General features: G+C 44.6%; 1 protein-coding gene across 9 annotated transcripts in view; it reads left to right on the forward strand.

The window, feature by feature from the left end:
* The window catches only part of LOC143030920 (rho family-interacting cell polarization regulator 2-like), a 276625-nt gene that overhangs the window by 88927 nt on the left and 171636 nt on the right, over positions 1 to 16062 (forward strand). The window lies entirely within an intron of this gene.

A 16062-nucleotide genomic window follows, 5' to 3' on the forward strand; every position in this document is an offset into this window, starting at 1 on the left:
CCTTCCTCCCTCAATAGACAATAATAGTAGTAATAATAATAATAATAATAATAATACCAATAATAATAATGATAATAATAATAATTATATTAAAAGTTGTTAAAAGAACAGAGTATGGAAAATTTAATAATGGAGGATTTGAGGTTAGGATGCGTGACCTGATGGCATGTCAAATAAACAAGAACATGATAGTACGGTATATGAATATTTGAAAATGAAATAGATATTCATGTACCATGAATATCTATTTCATTTTCAAATATTCATATACCGTACTATCATGTTCTTGTTTATTTGACATGCCATCAGGTCACGCATCCTAACCTCAAATCCTCCATTATTAAATTTTCCATACTCTGTTTTTTTAACAACTTTTAATATGATTATTATTATTATTATTATTATTATTATTACTATTATTATTGGTATTATTATTATTTTTTTCACATGCCATCAGGTCACGCATCCTCTCCTCAAATCCTCCATTAATACCATTTCCATACTCTGTTCTTTAACAACTTTTATTATCATTATTATTATTATTTTTATTATTATTGTTATCATTATCATTATTATTATCATTAGTTATCATTATTATTGTTATTATTATTATTAATGTTATTATTATCATTATTATTATTATTATTATTATTATCATTATTATTATTATTATCATTATTATTATCATTATTATTATTATTATTAGTATTTTATTATTATCATTATTAGTAGTAGTAGTATTTTATTATTATTATCATTATTGTTATTGTTGTTGCCATTATTCTCATTATATATATAAGCTCCACCAAGGGGTTCGAACCCTGACCTGTGCGTGCATAATCACGAAGTCAAGACGCTAGCAACTGAGCTATGTGCGATGGTACAAAAGGACTGTACAAGTCCACTCGACATAGCTTAGTTCCTAGCGTCTTTTCTTCGTGATTATGCACGCACAGGTCAGGGTTCGAATCCCTTGGCAGAGCTTCTAAAATGTTCAATCTGTCTTAAACACACACACACACACACACACACACACACACACACACACACACACACACACACACACACACACACACACACACACACACACACACACACACACACACACACATACAAATGGGTGTGTATACGGAGTGATTAGTACGGTTGACGACCTTGGGTGGAGCCTGTGGTCTCTTCTCCTGCTGATATTTGTCGCCACTCCAGAATTTTGAATGATCAGTCACATAGGAGGTGGAGAGCGAAGCCATCAAGTATCCTTCATCAAGAATTGAATCGATGAAAAGGGACTCTCTCACACTTCTCTGCAGCCTATGTCTTCTCTACGGCAGTGTCACGGGCCTCTGGGGACGAGTGATAGAAGTCTGTAAATCTTATCTGTAGCGCAATCGTGAATCTGTTTGTTTGCTTCGAGCAGCGTTTCCCAACCTTTTCCGACCCCCTGTTGTCATCTCTAAGCAGTCCAGCACCCCTATCTTGTCATTAGAAGGATAAAAGAAAGTGAAGTGTACTGTTTGATGATTTATTTTCTTGATTCCTTAGAAATGAAACAAATTGACAGTATTGTTTGTAGAAGAAATAAGAACACCCTAGAAAAATAAAATAGCATGGGAAAAGTCAAATATGCACAACCAGGTAATCAATGATACGTATATCAATATGATTTTTGTGTGCATCACTTCCCAGCACCCCCAATAATTGATGCTAGCACCCCCAGGTTGGGAAACGCTAGCTTAGAGGCTATGAACGAAGCAATCATTCGGTACCTTTTTCTTGGAATGTGCCTATCCACGGTTTTATTCATTTATCTATTTATTTATTTATTTTTTATTTATTCACAGATTTGTGAGCTGGTACCATTCCTCTCCTATTTCTGCGTGTGAATAGTTGTGCATGACGGTGTTGATGGATGTTTTGAGAGCATTTCTGAAGCCTTTCCACCTGACCTGAATGTACTGGAAACGGGTCGTAGTCTCGTAGTTTGGGATAAGGATATATGAGGTGAAGATTCACAGGATTGGGGCAGGTGGTCAGAGAGAGTGGTGCCCCAGCTTAGTAGGGCAAATATTGTAGAAAAGCCCGGACCTAGAATCTCTTACCTGTGAAGTATGATAAAGGAACACAGTTGCCAACTCACTGCGCTGCTCTGCGTGCTAGTGTGCCAGTCAGCGTGATTACAGTTAAATTCGCCAATGGGAAAAGTGGTAGTTTGTATGATACCTCGTTTAAAATGCCTACAAAGAGGAGAAAGGGAACCTGGGGATGGCGGTAGAGGGGGCACAAAAGGGACGGGACCACGGTTAGTGATTAACGTGGTCGCGAGCATCTGCTTATTGTGGAAGTGCTCCAAGTATCGCCCGCCAGAAGGGACTTATTAGTGCAGACGCCCGAGTGTGGAGCAATACCCTGGCTCCGTGTATTAACCCATTAAACTCCGATGACAAGATGTCTTGTCATTTGGTCAAATAAAACAAAAAATCATAAAACACCAAAATGTTTGATCAAACACCAGAAAAATATGACGTCAGTCCTCGCTTCGCTCGCGAGAAGAAGAAGAAGAGGAATGCGAAGAAGAATAAAAAGAAGAAGAAGAAGAAGAAGAATAAGAAGAAGAAGAAGAAGAAGAAGAAGAAGAAGAAAATAAGAAGAAAAGAAGAAGAAGAGGAAGAAGAGGAAGAAGAAGAAAAAGAAGAAGAAGAAGAAGAAGAAAAAGAAGAAGAAAAAGGAGAATAAGAAGAAGAAGAAGTAAAAAGAGAAGAAGAAGAGGAACGCGAAAAAAATGCGAAGAAGAAGAAAAAGAAAAAGAACGCGAAGAAGAAGAATAAGAAGAAGAAGAAAAAAGAAGAAGAAGGAGAAGAAGAAGATGAAGTAAAAGAGGAAGAAGAAGAAGAAGAAGGCGAAGAAGAACAAGAAGATGAAGAAAAAGAAGAAAAAGTAAAAGAAGAACGCGAAGAAGAAGAAGAAGAAGAAGAAGAAGAAGAAGAAGAAGAAGAAGAAAAAGAAGAAGAACGCGAGGAAGAATAAGATGAAGAAGATGAAGACGAAGAAGAAGAAGAAGAAGAAGAAGAAGAAGAAGAAGAAGATTTATTCACAATCAAAACCATCTATTCACAACTAAAACAAACCATTCACAACCACAACCACCTATTCACAACTACAACCATCTATTGACAAAAGTGAAATGTTTTAAAAGTAATCTAAATTAAAAAAGTGAATAACTATTATATGGTGATTTTTACCCCAAGTGATGGCCCGATTACCCGGTCCTACGGTACATGACTGTATAAATACACATATTCCTATACTTGTTAGTGTGTGTGTGTGTGTGTGTGTGTGTGTGTGTGTGTGTGTGTGTGTGTGTGTGTGTGTGTGTGTGTGTGTGTGTGTGTGTGTGTGTGTGTGTGTGCGTGTGTGCGCGTCCATAGAACAAACCATTCATTCCCCTAATCTGAGTCGTTTAAGTTCACGGCCGAAATGACACGACCTGGCTCGGGCCTAGGCTCGGGTCTGGGCTCGGGCTCGGGCCTGGGCTCAGACCTGGGCTCGGGCCCAGGTTCGGGCCTGGGCTCGGGCCTGGACTAGGGCCTGGGCTCGGGCCTGGGCTCGGACCTGGGCTCGGGCTCGGGCCTGGGCTCGGGCCTGGGCTCGGGCCTGGGCTCGGGCCTAGGCTGGGGCCTGGGCTCGGGCCTGGGCTCGGGCTCGGGCTCGGGCTCGGACCTGGGCACGGGCCTGGGCTCGGACCTGGGCACGGGCCTGGGCTCGGGCCTGGGCTCGGGCTCGGGCTCGGGCCTGGGCTCAAGGGGGAGCCCTCGGCCGAGGCTCGCGGGGGAGTCCCCTCGGCTGGGCTCAAGGGGGAGCCCCTCGGTCGGGGCTCAAGGGGGAGCCTTCGGCAGTGGAGCCCTGACCGAGGGGCTCCCCCGCGAGCCCCGGCAGCCCCGGCCGAGGGCTTCCCTTGAGCCCCGGTTCAAGGGTTCACCCTCGAGCTCCGGCCGGGGGGCTCCCCTCGAGCCCCGGCCGAGGGGAGCCCCCTCGCGCCCCGGCCAGGGGCTCCCCCTTGAGCCCCGGACGAGGGGCTCCCCCTCAAGCCCGGCCGGGGGGCTCCCCCGTGAGCCCCGGCCGGGGGGCTCCCCCTCGAGCCCCGGCAGGGGGGCTCCCCCGCGAGCCCCGGCCAAGGCCCCGGCCGAGGGGCTCCCCCTCGAGCCCAGCCGAAAGGGCTCTCCCGCGAGCCCCGACCGAGGGGCTCCCACTTGAGCCCAGCCGAGGGGGCTCACTGGTCAGCCCTGGCCGAGGGGCTCCCCCTCGAGCCCCGGCTGCCCCGGCCGAGGGCTCCCCCTTGAGCCCCGGCCGAGGGGCTCACCCTCGAGCCCCGGCGGAGGGGCTACAACGTGAGCCGCTGCCAAAGGGCTCCCCCTCGAGCCCCGGCCGAGGGACTCCCCCTTGAGCCCCGACCGAGGGGCTCCCCCTTGAGCCCAGCCGAGGGAGCTCCCCCGTGAGCCCCGGCCGAGGGGCTACCCCTCGAGCCCCGCCCGAGGGGCTCCCCATCGAGCCCCGGACGAGGGGCTCCCCCTCGAGCCCCGGCCGAGGGGCTCCCCCTCGAGCCCCGGACGAGGGGCTCCCCCGCGAGCCCCGGCCGAGGGGCTCCCCCGCGAGCCCCGGCCGAGGGGCTCCCCCGCGAGCCCCGGCCGAGGGGCTCCCCCTCGAGCCCCGGCCGGGGGGCCGGGGCTCCCCCTCGATGCCCGGCCGGGGGGCTCCCCCTTGAGCCCCGGCCGAGGGGGCTCTCTCGTGAGTCCCGGCCGAGGGGCTTGCCCTCGAGCCCCGGCGGAGGGGGGTCCCCCGTGAGCCCTGGCCGAGGGGCTCCCCTGTGAGCCCCGGCAGCCCCGACCGAGGGCTCCCCCTTGAGCCCCGATCGAAGGCTTCCCCTTGAGCCCCGACCGAGGGGCTCCCCCTCAAGCCCCGGCCGGGGGGCTCCCCCGCGAGCCCCGGCCGGGGGGCTCCCCCGCGAGCCCCGACTGAGGGGCTCCCCATCGAGCCCCGGCTGAAGGGGGAGCCACCTGGCAGGGGTTCGAGGGGAAGCCCCTCGGCCGGGGCTCAAGGGGGAGCCCCCCGGCCGGGACTTGAGGGGGAGCCCCTCGGGCGGGGCTCAAGGGGGAGCCTTCGGTCGGGGCTCAAGGGGGAGCCCTCGGTCGGGGCTGCCGAGGCTCAAGGGGGAGCCCCTCAACCGGGGCTCACAAGGGAGTGTCTCGGCCGGGGCTCGAGGGTAAACCCTTCAGCCGGGGCTCAAGGGGAGCCCTCGGCCGGGGCTCACGGGGGAGCCCCCTCGGCTGGGCTCAAGGGGGAGCCCCTCAGCCGGGGCTCAAGGGGGAGCCGGGGCTCGCGTGGGAGCCTCTCGGCCGGGGCTCAAGGGGGAGCCCCCTTGGCTGGGCTCAAGGGGGTGCCCCTCAAGGGGGAGCCCTCGGCCGGGGCTGTCGGGCCTCAAGGGGGAGCCCCTCGGCCGGGACTCACGGGAGACCCCTCTCGGCTGGGCTCGAGGGGGAGTCCCTCGACGAGGGCTCGAGGGGGAGCCCCTCGGCCGGGGCTCACGGGGGAGCCCCCTCGGCTGGGCTCAAGGGGGAGCCCCTCGGTCGGGGCTCAAGGGGGAGCCTTCGGCCGGGGATCGAGGGGGAGCCCCTCGGCCGGGACTCACGGGAGACCCCCCTCGGCTGGGCTCGAGGGGGAGTCCCTCGGCGAGGGCTCGCGTGGGAGCCTCTCGGCCGGGGCTCACGGGGGAGCCCCCTTGGCTGGGCTCAAGGGGGTGCCCCTCAGTCGGGGCTCAAGGGGGAGCCCTCGGCCGGGGCTGTCGGGCCTCAAGGGGGAGCCCCTCGGCCGGGACTCACGGGAGACCCCCCTCGGCTGGGCTCGAGGGGGAGTCCCTCGACGAGGGCTCGAGGGGGAGCCCCTCGGCCGGGGCTCACGGGGGAGCCCCCTCGGCTGGGCTCAAGGGGGAGCCCCTCGGTCGGGGCTCAAGGGGGAGCCTTCGGCCGGGGATCGAGGGGGAGCCCCTCGTCCGTGGCTCGAGGGGGAGTCCTTCGGCAGGGGCTCGCGGTGTACCCCCTCCGCCGGGGCTCGAGGACGAGCCCCTCGGCCGGGGCTCAAGGGGGAGCCCTCGGCCGGGGCTGCCGGGGCTCTCGGGGGAATCCCTCGGCCGGGGCTCACGGGGGAGCCCCCTCGGCTGGGAGCCCTCGGCCGGAGCTGCCGAGCCTCAATCGGGAGCCCCTCGGCCGGGACTCACGGGAGAGCCCCCTCGACTGGGCTCGAGGGGGAGCCCATCGGCCGGGGCTCGCGGGGGAGCACATCCACAGTAGGGCCGCCTCACTTACACAGTGACCCCCCCCCCACTGCCCTTCCCCTCATACGCGGAAAATAGAGAAGACGAAGCCAAATCTGTCAGATGTGTTTTCAATCCGTAGAACTTTACTGACCAAGAAGTCCTTTAAGCTGAATAAAATCGTCCGGTGATGGCTAGAGCAATCCCTGAACGAGACAAATTCGTTCCCGTGGGAAGCAAGAGTTTCTTCTGAGGCATCAGTGACTGCCATTTACCTCACCTGTCCGAGGCACATGATAACAAAAGTGACGGCCTTGGGCGCAGCTAAGCGTACCATGCTGTAAGCCTCCTTCTCTCCCCTTTCTTTGACAAGCGAATTAACGTGGGACTGGTATTGGTGTTGACATCAAAGGCTCTTGGGTTATTCAGGAGCTTCCTGTCGGAAACCACAGGCCTTCAGTTACCAGTTGTCCATCCGGACCAAGTTCTTGATGAAGGACACAAAAACGTTGTGCGTATTAATCAGTGCATAAACATTCTCCTGAAAGACTCTTTGATGTCTGTGTAATCGTCATAGAAACGTCCTTTGAACGTTAACTTCCTCCCCACGATAAGAAAGGTAAAATGGGGCCTCGCGTCCCATTGGTGATGGATTCTGATACAGCGAAACCTCCTGATCAGATCGATTGTGATCACAAAGGAATGATCGACAACATGTATCGAGATCTTAAGGTTGCGAGGGAATATTAAACGTAGTAGGAAGCCTCGCATCAAGTTCATCTCTCATATGTGGACGCTTCTTTAAATTATCGTTCATTTTGGACCGTGTCAAACTCTGGTACTTAGATATGTTATGTTAGAGATAAAAGGGTCATTATGGTTCACATTGGATCACTAATGTCGTTAGTGGTCAGTCTGATCATGCATGAACGCATGTATGTACATATATATATATATATATATATATATATATATATATATATATATATATATATATATATATATGGTGACAATTGACACATGTGATTCAACATAAATACATAAGGATTGTCTTACAAAGAAACAAAAATAGAAATAATAATAAATATATACATATGCATACATACATATATATGTGCACACATGCACACGCATACATATATATAATAGAAAAATCACATGTGTCAATTGTCACCATTCTTATTTCTTGTTATTATCATTTACATTTTGTTTCTTTGTAGGATATTTCTTATGTATTTATGTTGAATGTCCTTTTATCACCTTGTCAATTGTCATCCTTATGTATTTATGCTGAGTGACATTTTATCACCTGTTTAAATTTTCACCCATTTTATTTATTGTTTTTATTTATATTTTTGTTTCTTTGTAAGATAATCCTTACGTATTTACGTTGAGTGACCTCTCCTGTTTTCTATACTATTGTATTTAAGTTATACTTTGTTGTGACACTATGTACTTTGAAAATGTCTTAATAGACGAAAACGTTCAGTATTCCGATCTTTAATTTCCTCGTGGTTACAAGCACAAAAAAAAATAAAAAAAAAAAAAAAAAGTATATATATATATATATATATATATATATATATATATATATATATATGAGTGGAAGGGTGGTGAGTTAAACACAGAGAACAGTTGGAGTTTTATTCTCTGACGTTTCGTCCTTACCATGACATTCAGTGAATAAAACTCCAACTGTTCTCTGTGTTTAACTCACCACCCTTCCACTCATTTGTCTTCCATACTTCAATATATATATATATATATATATATATATATATATATATATATATATATATATATATATATCGTAGAAAAGCACTCGGGGAAATAAGACACTATGATCCGAACGTTTTCGTCTATTCAGATATTTTCAAGGTTGGGTGCAGAGTGTTCTGACTTGCGCTGCCATACTGTTTTCAAAACAAAATGGTTTTGGATTTGGCTATAGAATAAAGTGGGTTTGTTTTCCATTGGGGAATATATTTTCAAAGTTTGTTGGATAAGTTCATGTGCATGCTATATATCATTCTTGATTGATTTTTTTCTGTCCATTTTATCTAATTGAACCCATAGACCATCATGGGGCATGTGTGAGAAACAAATTGACGCAGCCCGAAGGGATTTTTCCCCGTCTTCTCCTTTTCTGCATGAGGGGACAGAGAGAGAGAGAGGGGGGGGGGTCGCCGATTTAATGAAGCGGCCTTGCTGTGTCTTGCGACACTGATTCTGACCCAGAACAGTGGACAAGATGCAGGGATGACCCGTCATCCTAGAGGTGCCAAGATAAGAGGGTGGAAGGGAGTGGAGTATGTTAGGGATGGAAGGGATGGAAGGGGTTTTTATGCCTACCTCCCTTATAAGGGAGAAAAAGCCTTTGGTATATGTATATATGTATAAATCATCATATGCACCTTGTTTTGTAGGCGGGAATGTTACATACCAAAGAAAACTTCAAATGCATTTCTCACCAAACATAAGGCGGGGTTCCCAGACCCTGTAGTGTCAACACCAAAACTATAAGACATACATCAGAACACCGTCATCTTTCGTATGGCTTGTATCCTGAACAAAACATGTGTCAGAATCCTAAAATAGCTATTAGATATCAAAATTCCTTCCTGGCTCACCATGTTTTGGTTATGACGATGTACGCTATGGCTTCCTGATCTTTTTCTTATAAAAACATAAGAATGAAGGAGACTGCAAGAGACCATAAGGCCAACACTAGGCAGCTCCGTATCCATCACCACCTGTCATCCCCATCCTTAAAGTTGTCTAATCATTTCTTAAAACTGATAGTTTCAGCGCTTACTATATTAAGTCTATTTCATTCGTCGACCACCCCTATTTGTAAACCAATTCTTGCCCATTTCCTCCTTAAATCTAAATTTGTCCAGTTTAAATCCATTACTGTGAGTCCTGCCCTGTTGTTTTAAAATGATGACCTTGTTTGCATCACCCTTGTTGAAGCCTTTGATCCACTTCAACACCTCTATTAGATCACCCCGCACTCTGCGTCTTTCCAGAGAGTGTAAGTTAAGGTGCCTAAGCCTCTCTTCGTAAGGCAAATTTCTGAGTCCATGTATCATTTTGGTCATTCTTCTCTGTACTGATTCTAGTGAATTGATGCCCATTCTATAGGACGGAGACCAAAACTGTACCGCATAGTCAGCTGTGTGGGCACTGAAATAAAAGACATTAAGAACCGCATGAGTATTCTTACGCTGCAAGGAAGATAGAAAAGAAATATCAAAGATAATGAGAGTGGATCAGTGTAATTTTGAAGAGTAATGTTATGAAAAGAAATCCAAGTCTATTCCATGTCTTTATACAAGGTCAAGACAAAACACCCAGCAAATAATAGCAGATGATTAAGTGTTGTTTGAAGAACAGTACCGTATATGTGCTCATTTGTGAATGACAAATATGTTAGCAGGCTTGCAGAAAATGACATGTGGGTATGAAGAGCTTGATCAAACTGCTGAGACAGAAACACATGGTAACAGTTCCGTTGTTAATTCCAAACGGAGTTCCAGCGATTGAAAATAACAAATGATAATACACAGTAAACGTGACACACACGTAAGATAATGGAGCAGACTTAAGGCACACTAAGCTATTTGTAATTGTATAAGGAATTTTATTTCAACAAAATGCTCGTATCAGGAAATATACACAGAAAATAACGCTCTTGACTTGATCCTTGCAAAGGGATTTAGAAACATTTAAAGTACCAAGTAGATAAGAGACAGGAAACCAAAGTAGGAAAATAGAAGTTCGTAATGGCGTGGCCTCCTGATGAGCAGAGTGGTAGAGCGCTGGTCTCGTAATCACGGTGTCGCCAGATCGATACTCGCCCCTGCCCGTGAGCTCAAGCTGTTTACTGTGGAGGTCACTGCCGTGGCTGGGCACCACTGTGGGGCTGAGACTTGCCTCGGCTGATGGCCGGGGGTCTGCCTTGGGTTCTGTTCAAACCTTCGCAGCGGTACAGAAGTTAGGAAGGACATCTACTCTGAGTAATGGCTTCCGAACGCTTTTCATCTCAGGACTTGAAGTGACTTGGGGATTACTGTGTGCGCGTGATGCACCAGCTTCCTTCGGGTATCGTCACGGATGTGGCATAGCGTGGACTCACCGTCTCCTGCGTTCATATATGAACAGTTCCGGATCATCGACAAGGTTGAAGTCCCAACGGGTACTACCAGCCCCGCAAACCACGAAGAAAAAAACCCAGGTGGTACACCTTGTTGGGTACTAAAATCTTAAATGAATGCACAGAGGAACTCTGGCAAAATCAGTCATGAAAGAATTCAAGTGCTGGTCTTAGAATATTATTAAAAGAGTTGCTAGATTTTAAGAGGTACAACATAGGACTACAGAACTTGTAGAAAATATCAGAAACAAATCATACAAAAACACCATAAAACATTTGAACCCATTTTCTATGGTGATGTATATAGAGAAGGGGGGTGGTATGACTTCAGGGTTATAAAATAAAATGATAACATCTGATTTGAGATTTTTCTCATAGTTGATGATAATCACAGAAGAAATAATTATATCAAATTGTCAAGGCGTAGATTTAATATAAATTAAATTGTTACAGAGAAGCTGTGCAGTTGACTTTCAGAAACCCAAGCAACATCAAATAAAAAAAAATCACCCATTCTGAGTCCACTGCTGAACAAAGGCCTCCTTCATAGCATTCCATGATTCACACAACCGCGCCAATCTCTGCCACGTCACTCCTGCAAACTTCTTAATCTCGTCTCTCCATCTCCTGTCTGGTCTCCCTCTTCCACGCTTCCTATCTCGCGGCGTCCACTCAGTAACACACTTGCTCCATCGCTCGTCAGTCGTTCGCACTAACTTACCTGCCCAATTCCACTTCCTCTCTTTTACCGCCTCCACAATATCTTTTACTCTAGTCTGCTGTCTCACCTAACTTGCTCTCTTTTGGTCTCTCAGCGTTATTCCCATCATTGATCTCTCCATTCTCCTCTGTGCAGTCCTTAGCTTTGTTTCCATTGCCTTCGTCAGTTTCCAAGTCTCACACCCGTAGATTATTGCTGGCAGAATGTATTGATTGTAAACTTTAAGTTTCAAACATAAAGGTAGAGAGCCTCTCAGGATTTTATTATACTTACCAAACACTTTCCAACCAATTGTAATACGTCTTTTTATTTCATTATCATGATCTTTTGTTACTTTCACCGCCTGGCCTAAATAATTATACTCCTCAACTTCTTCAAGGCATTCACCATCAATTACAATCTCTTTACTTTGAACTTTCGTGTTGAACATTACTTTGGTTTTGATCTTATTCATTTTTAAACCTACTTTGAGACTTTCCTTGTTCAGATCACTCAGCATATCTTGCAAGTCTTCTGCTCTTTCTGAAATAAGAATAATGTCATCCGCAAATCTTAGGTGGTTCAAATATTCGCCATTAATCTTCAAACCTTTCTCTTCCCAACTCAACTTTCTGAAAATATCTTCCAAGCAAGCTGTAAATAATTTGGGTGAAATAGTATCGCCTTGCCGTACTCCTTTTTTGATCTTCATCTTTTCTGAATGTGAATATGTGGTATTATAATTATCTACCAATTGGCGGTCTTGTTTGTTTATTTGTCCGTTTTCCTGTTTATTTTATTTGATTTTATTTGTTCGGAAACAACATGTAATGTGTGAGGACATAGTTAAACTCTGTATAAGATTGGTACAAAGGTAATAGTGAAATAACTCACCATCCCATTCTCACGAAGTGGGAAGTGAGAAACCCCGTCAGTTGCGGCAACTTTTTTTTTGGGGGGGGGGGTTTGGTCCCGGGAATAGAACTCAGGAGTTTGGCACGTTATCCTATGGGGTACTAAATAATAATTAAAATAAAGTAAAATAGAATACAGATAGAATAAAGATTAATGGATCACCTGAAGAGGTAGTGTGTGTGAGGACAGAAATTGTTTCATTAAAATTAATTATAAACCAAGAATAAAAAAAAAAAAGAAAAAATCATAAACGCGTCAATCTCCCCCCCATACATACAACGTCACAAATATACAAATGCATCAACCCATCTCCACACACGACTTTTGATAAATCCTCATAAACACGAGAACTTTAGGTATTAAACAGCATTCCCACGGAGGCATTATCTTTTAAACAAATTAGGTAGAATCGATTACTAACGGTAACAAAATACTCAATACAGAACCCCATTTTTAAGAAGTTCAAAGCGTTTTCTTTTTTATATATAGGTCTCTAGATTTACACAATTTAAAGTCTTACATCACTTTGAACTAAGAAAATCTGAAGATATGGTATAATATTGAAAGTCAGTGCAATATTATAGATACTAGTATCATTTAGAGTGGTTTTAGACCGTTATTTGACTTTTTTTTTAATTCAAATAATGTATTCTCAGCTTCTAATATATTCCTTGAATGCTCACTAATTTACATTCTTCTGGCGTGGCCCATGTGTCGTGTTGAATTAGGTAAATCATTGTAAAAATGAATGATTCGGAGAAGCAGAGACGACATTGGGGAGGCATAATCACACACCTAACCCACATCATTTAACCCTTTAAACTCCGATGACAAGATGTCTTGTCATTTGGTCAAATAAAAAAAAATAAAAAAAAATCATAAAACACCAAAATGTTTGATCAAACATTTTGGTGTTTTATGATTTTTTGTTTTATTTGACCAAATGACAAGAATCTTGTCATCGGAGTTTAAAGGGTTAAGACAGTGTTTCCCAACCTGAGGATGCTGAAATCAATTACAGGGGGTGCTGGGAAGTGATGCACACAAAAATCACATATGTGTATCACTGATTACCTAGTTGTGCATATTTGACTTTTTCCATGCTATTTTATTTTTTCTGGGGTGTTCTTATTTCTTCTACAAATAATATTATAAATTTGTTTCAGTTCTAAGGACTGAAGAAAATAAATCATCAAGCAGTACACTTCACTTTCTTTTATCCTTCTATTAACAAGATAAGGGTGCTGGACTGCTTAGACATGACAACACGGGATGGTGCTATGGTCGGAAAAGGCTGGGAAACGCAGATTTAAGACAACTGGGCAGGAATCGTAGAAGGGGATTTACATTTTACATTTAGGTTTAAGAAAGAAATAAGCAAGAACTGGTTTACTAGCTAAGTGATTAACGAATGGAATAGACATAGTAACCATGTAGTGAACGCTGAAACAAATGATTGTTTTAAAAGAAGATTAGATAACTTTATGGGTTGTGATGAAAGCTACAAGGGACATGGAACTCCCTACTGTAGTCCTTGTGGCCTCTTGCAGTCCTCTCCATTCATATGTTCTTGTATGTTTTAAGTACCAAGTAACCAGGAATTATGCTCGGAAATCAAATCTCCATTAACACGGAGATTGATTATAGGAAAGAATGGAAATTGAGAAGTAGTTTTTTTGTCGCTCCCTTCTTGTCGTTTTCGTAGCTCATGGAGTGTATTTTGTTTTATTTGTTCCAGTAAGACCAATTGTTTATCCTCAAAACATAGAGAATAACAAAAGCATCATATGGAGATACATTTCTATCTAGAGGTGTAAGGAGAATTGCCCATTAAACTCCGATGACAAGATTCTTGTCATTTGGTCAAATAAAACAAAAAAATCATGAAACACCAAAATGTTTGATCAAACACCAGAAAAATATGACGTTAGTCCTCGCTTCGCTCGCGAGCGAAGCGAGGACTTACTGAATTATTTACACATAATAAGTGAATTCTCGCTGGCCGATCAGGGCTGGAGCATCGCAACTGACGCCGGAGTGGTGACGTCACAAAGGCGGAGCATGGCGACAGGAGACCTTTTGGACCATAACTAGTATTGATGCTGATTTTTTTTGTTTTTTATAATATTGATAAACAAAAATAAATAGATAAAAGTTATAATAATATAAATAATAGTAAATAAAATTAATAAATGCATAGGTATCATTAAATAAACAAAAAGGTAAACAGTAAATAATAATAAATTGACAGATAACTAATAATAAATGAAAATCAAGCAAATGATAAACAGACAAATAATAGCAAACAAATAAACAAATATAAGATAAATGGCAGTCATTACAGCATTTTAGGTGTTAATCTAAACGAATCTTAAAACCTCGAACTGAACTACATTGCACTTTCTATGCAGGAAGTTTATTCTATTCGTCAACTACATGGTTGGCGAAGTTGTTTCTACCCACTTCCAAAATAAATCTATTTCCTGGCAGTTTGAGGCCATTGTTTCTTGTCGGATTCTCATTTGAACCACCCCACAGGCGAGTTGGACCAAGGATATGTTCCATTAAATTCCACGCTACAAAGTCCTTTGAAACTAGCCTCCTGATAGGATGACTTCGTGATGTCAAACCAAATCAAGTGGAGGAAAATAATTAACCCATTCAACTCCGATGACAAGATGTCTTGTCATTTGGTCAAATAAAACAAAAAATCATAAAACACCAAAATGTTTGATCAAATACCAGAAAAATATGACGTCAGTCCTCGCTTCGCTCGCAGCGAAGCGAGGACTGACGTCATATTTTTCTGGTATTTGATCAAACATTTTGGTGTTTTATGATTTTTTGTTTTATTTGACCAAATGACAAGACATCTTGTCATCGGAGTTGAATGGGTTAATGAAAGAATGCCACATGGATGAAGCTAGTAAAGATTCTAAAGGGAACTGACAACATCAAAAGTGAATGAGAATCCGACAAGAAATAAGGGTCTCAAACTGTCAGGAAATAGATTTAATTTGGAAATGGGTAGAAACAACTTCGCCAACCATGTAGTTGGTGAATGGAATAAACTTCCTGCAGAGGCCGTGCAATGTAGTTCAGTTCGAAGCTTTAAGATTCGTTTAGATAAACACCTAAGCAAGATGCTGTATGCCTGCCATTTATTTTATGTTATTTGTTTATTTGTTATTTTGTCTGTTTATTACTATTTGCTTGGTTTTCATTTATTATTAGTTATCTGTCAATTTGTTATCATTTACTATTGACCTGTTTGTTTATCATTTAACTATACCTATGCATTTATTTATTTAATTTATTATTATTTATATTATTATGAATTTTATTTATTTATCATTATATTTTTTTCGCATCCGACTTAGTTATGGACCAAAAGGTCTCCTGTCGGCATGCTCCTCCTTTGTAATTCTTTGTAGATGAGCAACCCACGCCAGGAGGCAAGTAGCTGTAGTCGAAGTCTTAGTCCAATGGTGCGTTTGGCCACGGAACAAACACAACAACTGGAAAGTTGGAAGAGACTTGTCTCTAAATTCCCCCAAAAACATTAACAGAATAAAACGTGGGAGAAGGAGAAGGAAATACCGTTACAATTATTATTTGAATTAGCAGTACCTCTCATAGTAAGGCAAACTTTCGTACTCTAAATAAATCGGCTCAGATCATGTTGTTTCCATCCGTGGCCTAAGGATGAACTTGATGAGGTCACTGGATGTCTCAGGGTTCTCTCATTTAAAATCCGAGTGACCTGAGTTCAGGTCCCCAGGGAAAAGGAAAGCACTGTGTTAGGCTTGCCTATTGCCATATCCAACCACATCCACTCACCAAAAAAAAAAAAAAAAAGAAAAAAAAAAAGTCTAAGGGACCCCATCCACCGTACGATCTGATCAAAAGGCATCCTAAGGCTCGTTTCACACGCATCGACTTTCCGCCGTGCGCCGCCAACGACACGACGTCGTGTTCTCAAATAAC

This window comes from Oratosquilla oratoria, chromosome 12, assembly GCF_046742065.1.
Source record: "Oratosquilla oratoria isolate Oo_2021 chromosome 12, ASM4674206v1, whole genome shotgun sequence".
Lineage (NCBI taxonomy): Eukaryota > Metazoa > Arthropoda > Malacostraca > Stomatopoda > Squillidae > Oratosquilla > Oratosquilla oratoria.